The sequence below is a fragment of the Arachis hypogaea genome, chromosome 3 (genome assembly GCF_003086295.3).
Source record: "Arachis hypogaea cultivar Tifrunner chromosome 3, arahy.Tifrunner.gnm2.J5K5, whole genome shotgun sequence".
Taxonomy (NCBI): Eukaryota; Viridiplantae; Streptophyta; class Magnoliopsida; order Fabales; family Fabaceae; genus Arachis; species Arachis hypogaea.
Genome location: NC_092038.1, coordinates 75291237 through 75298270, shown reverse-complemented (window position 1 = coordinate 75298270; position 7034 = coordinate 75291237). Strand labels below are relative to the sequence as shown.

At 40.0% G+C, this 7034-nt stretch overlaps 1 non-coding gene across 1 annotated transcript; it reads left to right on the top strand.

The window, feature by feature from the left end:
* Positions 1 to 3114: 3114 nt before the first annotated feature.
* Positions 3115 to 3221, top strand: LOC112792961 (small nucleolar RNA R71). Its single transcript, XR_003197676.1, has one exon. It is a non-coding gene; the product is annotated as a small nucleolar RNA R71 (small nucleolar RNA).
* Positions 3222 to 7034: the final 3813 nt, after the last annotated feature.

The following is a 7034-nucleotide window of genomic DNA, read 5'->3' as shown; positions in this document are numbered from 1 at the left end:
ATCGACGTTGCTCCACCTTCTCTGTGATTTCTGGACACTCAGTTCATGTGACTTGAAAGCCTAGTTCATAAATGATTTCTTTGTCAGCCATCCACCCAAACTGGAGTGCATGATAAAAGGTTCTAAATCGCTTTTCATCAAAAGGAGGATGTTCTATGGGTTCCTTCCCCTTTCGTCTCTTGGAGCTTGATGATGCCATAAGTGAAAATTGGTTTGCGAAGGTGGTGAAGGATATGAGTTTGAAGATAGTGTTCGGTTGGTTTGAGGCAAGATGTGTCTTAAAGGAATGTGTTTTGAGAGAAGGAAACTGAGGTGAGTTAGATGAATAGTTGAGAAGAGTTAGAGTGGTGAAGGTTCCTTATATAGGCCGGTGGTGAGAATTGAAGGGTGTAGATTGTTAGGGAAATTCAATGGTGGACGGTTGGGGTTTTGGGATTGAATGAGCACAAAGATCACCTCCTTTATGAGGGTCTTGGTTCGGTCTCCAAAACTATCCATTCCCAATGTTGCATGGCAACACTTCTAAGGACATTCCCCATGAAGACAAGTGTGAGATTCCCTTGGTATAGTGGCCGAATCTCCCTTCCTCAATTGTCCTATCAAGTACCATCAATGTTCTTTTTGATTCCCTATACACGAAGAGAAAGTGCAATCAGTTATTTGAAATTTTTGGTGTGAAATTTTAAAGTGTGAACTAGCTAAAAAAAATTTCTTTTTCTTTTGTTTTTTAAATGACTAAATGCTTTCCATGAATGCAAATCAATCAATCATTAAGCTTCCCATGCATGCAACGTTGGTAAACCAAACTTGTTTGTGATCACATGGTGCAACAAGTTTGGGGAATGAATTTTTCCTCATAAAGTGTGTTCAAACCCCATTTGGTGTGCTTTGAACACCAAACTTATCATGTACTATACGCTGCATGTAAAGGGGTCTTATATTGGTTGTCAAAATTGATTTAAAATTACATGAAATTCACCTTATTACTATTATTAGAGATTTAAGAGAGAGGGTATAGAACATGGGTTGCCTCCCATGGAGTGCTTCTTTAGTGTCATTAGCTTGATGTTTGGTCCTTGTCAAGGTGGTTGATAGTGCTTGAAGTCTTCTCCCCTTGCAGTGAACCTATATCCATTGGCTTTGTTGATAAGCTCCATATGCTCTAAGGACAAGATTTTGTTGATGGTGTACACTGGAGGCAGTTGAGATGGAATGGTGGGGAGGTGAGGTGGTATAGATGGGAAGTATGTAGAAATCACTTCATCTCCTGGCGAGAAATCTTCTGTAGGAATTTTCTTCTTTTTCCATCCCTTTGAGACTTCTTTTCTTGTGTCCGTTGATGCCAACTTGTTCTTTGTGGTTTCCATTTAGATTACACTTGGCTGTTTCTCCTTCTGATTACATTGGTTGTTGACCATAGGAGTCCTTATGTGTGGTGCTTGTGCTTCCTTGTTTGGCTCATCCATCAGCTCTTTGTCATCATGATCTGCTTCTTGTGAGAAGTTGAAAACATTGAAAGTGAGCTGCTCGTCATGTATTCTCAGCACTAACTCTCCTCGCTCTACATCTATGAGTGCTCTAGCTGTGGCTAGGAATGGCCTTCCCAGAATGATGGGGTAAATAGGATTCTCATCTATTTCCAGGACAACAAAATCTGTGGGAAGATAGTAGCTCCCAACCTTCACCAGCACATTTTCAACTACTCCTATTGCCTATTTTTGAGTTTTGTCAGCCAACTTAATGATTACATCTGTGGGAGTTAACTCATTGATTTGAAGCTTCTTCATGAGGGAGAGGGGCATTAAGTTGATGCTTGCTCCCAAGTCACAAAGTCGCTTATCAATCATTGTTTCTCCTATGGCACAGGGAATGTGAAAACTCCCTAGATCCTTCTTCTTTGTGGGTGGCCCTAGTTGAATGAGAGCACTGCAATCCCTGTTCATCTTTATTGTCTGTCCACCCTTCAATGGACTTTTTCTGGCTAGTAGCTTCTTTATATACTTGATATAGAAGGGCATTTGCTGGAGGGCCTTAATGAATGGTATATTTACATCAAGAGATGCAAACATATCGAAGAACCTTGAATACATTCTCCCTGCTACACCACCTTTAAGCCTTTGGGGAAAAGGTGCATATGGGTTCAATACCTCCTTCTTCTTCAGCTTTTCCTTGAGTGTGGGTTGAAGTGCATGGCTTATTTCTTCCTAGTTTTCCTTTTGATCATCCTGGAGGTGTTCTACTCCATTCATACTCCTCTCATTACTTGTGGTTATCATTTTACATTTCACCCACCTTACTTTCTTTGTTTCTTCCCTTGGATTCTTTTCTATGTCACTGGAAAATCCATCAGTGGATTTGGGAATTTGTTGAGATAGATACCCTATTTGAGACTCCAATCTCTTGATGTTTTCTCTTTGGTTTTTGATATTGGCTCGCACTTCTTCCTTAAACACCTTGTTGTCTTGGACTTCTCTACATAAATTTTCAAGTAGAGCCTCAATCTTTGAGAGCCTATCATCTGTTAGAGATGGTGGGTTGAGATTAGGTGGTTGAGAAGGTTGGTTAGGTGGGTGTTGATAGGATCTTTGTGAGGTGTGTTGGTGAGTTGCATTGTTGTTGGAATTGAGGTTGTGGCGTCTCTGATCTTGACCTTGGTCTTGTTGATTTCCCCACCCAAAGTTGGGGTGATTTCTCCATTCAGAGTTGTAAGTTTTGGAGTATGGATCATGGATTTGTCTAGGTGAGTTTCCAATATATTTGGCTTGCTCCCAGTCACCTTCTTCTCCTATATTCACTCCTTCTTGAGCTGGTGATGAAGTGATGGCTGCTGCAACTTGGTTTTCCTCCACCTTCTTAGTAAGATCTGCTAGCTGCTTGGTGATCATCTTATTTTGAGCTAGCAATGCATCCATGTGGTTCAGCTCCATTACTCCTCTGGTGTTACTTCTTTCGGAGGCATAGAAGTAGTCATTTTCAGCAACTGTTTCAATGACATCTATGGCTTCTTCAATGGTTTTCTTCTTGTTTAGAGAGCCTCCTGATGAATGATTTACGGCCTTCTTTGACTCATAGGAAAGACCTTCATAGAAAATGTGAAGTTGAACCCATTAATTGAACATATCTGGTGGGCATCTTCTTGTTAAGTCCTTGAACCTTTCCCATGATTCATAGAGAGTCTCACCATCTTGTTGCCTGAAAGTCTGCATCTCAGCTCTCAGCCTGTTGATTCTTTGAGGAGGGTAGAATCTTGCCAAAAATTTGTTCACCATATCTTCCTAATTTGTTAAGCTCTCTTTTGGGAAGGATTCAAGCCATTTGGATGCCCTGTCCTTGAGTGAAAAAGGGAACAAGAGCAGCCTATAGACATCCGGGTGGACTCTATTAGACTTTACAGTGTCACAAATTCTCAGGAAGGTGGTTAGGTGTTGATTGGGGTCTTCTTGAGCACTTCCTCCAAATGAACAATTGTTCTGAACAAGGGTGATAAGCTGGGGTTTTAGTTCAAAGTTGTTGGCATGTATGGTGGGCTTCTGGATGCTACTTCCACAGTTTCCTGGATTAGGATTAATGTAGGAGCCTAGAACTCTCCTTTCTTGCCCAGCACGGTTTGCAGGGCCTTCTCAAGCATGGTTGTGAGCTTCTTCTTCATGATTATTATCCAAATTTTCTTCCATTTTGGGTTCAAAGTACTCTTCCTCTTCCTCAGTACCAACAATTCCTTTCCCTCTTGCTTCCCTCCTTAGTCTCCAGAGGGTCCTTTCAGGTTTTGAATCAAAGGAAGTTGAAGCTCCCTCTCTTCTCCCTGTCATACAACTAACAAAACACACAGCAAGAGATAAAATGAAGAGATTATTCTTGTTAGAGTAATTGTTAGTGTGAGTGATGCAAATTATCAAATAGTTAGTGGGTTAGTGAGCAGAACTGTAATTAACAAAGAACAAAAGAAAACAGAGAGGGTGAAGGGGATGAGGAAGAAACTAAACAAACTGAAGGTAATCGACCAAATCAAATAACAAATAAAGAAAAAGAAAAATGCTCAATCTAGTGATCTTCCAACTTAATCATTGTTGATTCAAAATCAATCCCCGGCAATGGCGCCATAAACTTGATGCATAAAAACTTGTCTCTCAACAAATTTTCCTTCGGCAAGTATACCGAATTGTCGTCAAGTAAAAACTCACAATAGAGTGAGGTCGAATCCCACAAGGATTGATTGGTCAAGCAATTTTAATTTGAAAGATTATGCTAGTTGAGCAAAATAGGATGTAGTTGAGAATTGCAGAAAATTAAATGGTAGGAAAGTAAATAACAGAAAATAAAGTACAGAATCTTAAATGGAGATTTGGGGCAATGAGCATGAAAATAAATGACAGAAAGTAAAGAGAATGGGTAAGATCAGAAATGGAGAAATCATTGGGTTCAAGAGATGTTGCATTCTCCGGATCAAGTTCATTTTCATCTCTTCCTCAATCAAAGCATCTATTGATCTCCTTGGCAATCTTAAGTGATTGAGTTCCAATTCCTTGGCAACCCAATCTCTCTAAGCTTGAACAATTACCCAATTCCTTGATTTAATTGCTCATGGGAAGAGATGAAGTATGGTCACTGATTATACCACATGTGTTTCCAAATCAAAGTGTTGGGAGGATTACATGTCACTATATCCGCCCAGACCCCAATTTGGTCCAACATGAGAAAGCATTTCTAGCATGATCTCCTCATCCCTTTTCCAAGGCTCAGAGGAGATCCAATTATGGAGAGTTTCTTTTCCAAGACAACTAACCAGTTGAATTAAGATCGAAAGCTTTCTAGTAAATCAAAAGAGAAGAAAGAAGAAGAGGAATGAAAACTATAATTGATCCATCAAATTACAACAGAGCTCCCTAACCCAATTAAAGGGGTTTAGTTGTTCATATCTCTAGAAATAAAAAATGGCAGAAAAGAAGAATTCATGCTAAAGTAAATATACAGAGGTAGTTCTCCAAAGTGCCAAGCTTCTCTTTAGCTCAAAACTACAACTATATATACTACTCCTCTTGATCTTCTAGTGAGTTCTTCAAGTCTTGGATGTGGGCTCTGGATCTTGAGTTGAAACGGTTCTAATCTTTAATGGGCCCAGCTTTCAGAGAAGTATGAATTAGGCATGGGCGTTAGTGAGGTTAACGTTAAGTGACATTGTGGGTTCGAGAACGTTAGTGGCAATCACTTTTTCCACTAACATTCCACCCTCAAATACCTCACGTTAACTCCAACGTTAGTGGCACTAACGTGACCACTAACGTGGCCTTCTAAATCTTTGCTAACGTTATTGGGACTCACTTTTCCCAATAACGTTGGCTTATACCCCTTTCGCAAGCATTATTGGGACTCACCTTTCCCAATAATGTTACTATGTGCCTTTTGTCCCTATGTTAGAGCTCACGTTAGTGTAACTAACGTGGCTCTTAACGTGGGTATGCTTCACCTTTGAGAGCGTTAGTGACACTTACCTTTGTCACTAATGCTCCAAATGCCCCTACTCTCCACGTTAGAGCTCACGTTAACTAAGTTAACATGACTCTTAACGTAGTAGAGAATGCCATCTTCCAACGTTAGTGACAAAAGTGAGTGTCACTAACGTTGGCTCATTAATCCTCAACTCCACGTTAACTCTCACGTTAGTGGTCTTAACGTGACCACTAACGTAGGCAATGCTAATTGATCCAACGTTAGTGACAAAGGTGAGTGTCACTAACGTTGGCATTGTTCTTCTCTTTCACGTTAGAGTTCACGTTAACTAAGTTAATGTGACTCTTAACGTGGCTCATTGCCAGGTTTTGGAACGTTAGTGGTGTTCACTTTTATCACTAACGTTGGAGTTCTCTTTTGTCTCCACGTTAACTACCACGTTAACTTAGTTAACGTGGCAAGTAACGTGAGCTATTGATGGCTTCGCAGGCGTTATTGGTGATCACTTTTCTCATAACGTTGCAAGCTATTTACCATTCCACGTTAGTGTTCACGTTAACTAGATTAACGTGAGTACTAACGTGGTTCTTCCTTGCTTCCTTTGCCCTGAAATCAAGCAAATAAAGTGCATCAAAGCTCTAGCCAAAGTCATGAGATTATGCATCATCAATTTATCATGCAATTCTAGCAAAATCCTCATGAAATCATATGAAATTCACAATAGTTGCTTGAATCAAGGTGTAAGTGTATTTTCATCCAAAACTTGCCTTATTCACTAAGAAAATGCATGAAACTACCCTAAAACAGTAAAGAAAAGGTCAGTAAAACTGGCCTAGATGCCCTGGCATCACCTACATTACCTGAGAGAAGATGTCAACCAACTTAAGGATAATTAGCAACGACAATGGAACCAAGTGAATGAGAACATACAACAACTCCAAGGAAGTGTGGAACACTTGAAGGAGCAGCAAGATCAGTTTGACTGGGGAGAAATGCAAAGTGCACTCAACAAAAAAGTGGAGCAAAACAAATGGCAGCAGAGGAGTCTGGTCGAGTTCAGGAACCTCTATGACGCTAGGACTATCTCAAGGAGGCAATATGACATCAACACACAAGCGAAACTGAATCACTTGTGTAATGTTGTGGCCGCTCTAAACCCAGGATACCCAACATTCATGCAAGGAATGGAGGAGTTGAGTGCAAGACAAGAAGAAATTCTGGCCAAACACAAGGAGGATGAAAGGAATTACATGAGAAGGCTAGGATTTTGGAAGCCCAAAGACACTAAGGCACAAGAAGGATCCTCCAAGAAAGATGACTCCTCCCCTTCCAAGAACAAAGACAAAGAAAAAGGGCCAATGAACTGAAGTTGAAGCTGCTCAAGGTTGTTAAGTTCTATGGTTGACACTCTCTAATTTCTGAATTTTGCTTAGTTTTCTTTATGTTTTAATTTCTGTCTAAGAATAAATTGCAACATTAGGATAGTTTATGTTTAATGCTTATTTTTTTATGCCTGAAGTCTTTTGTGAGTCCTTTGAACTACAAGAAAGAAAATGCAATGTTAATTTTAAGTCTTTTTCAACATC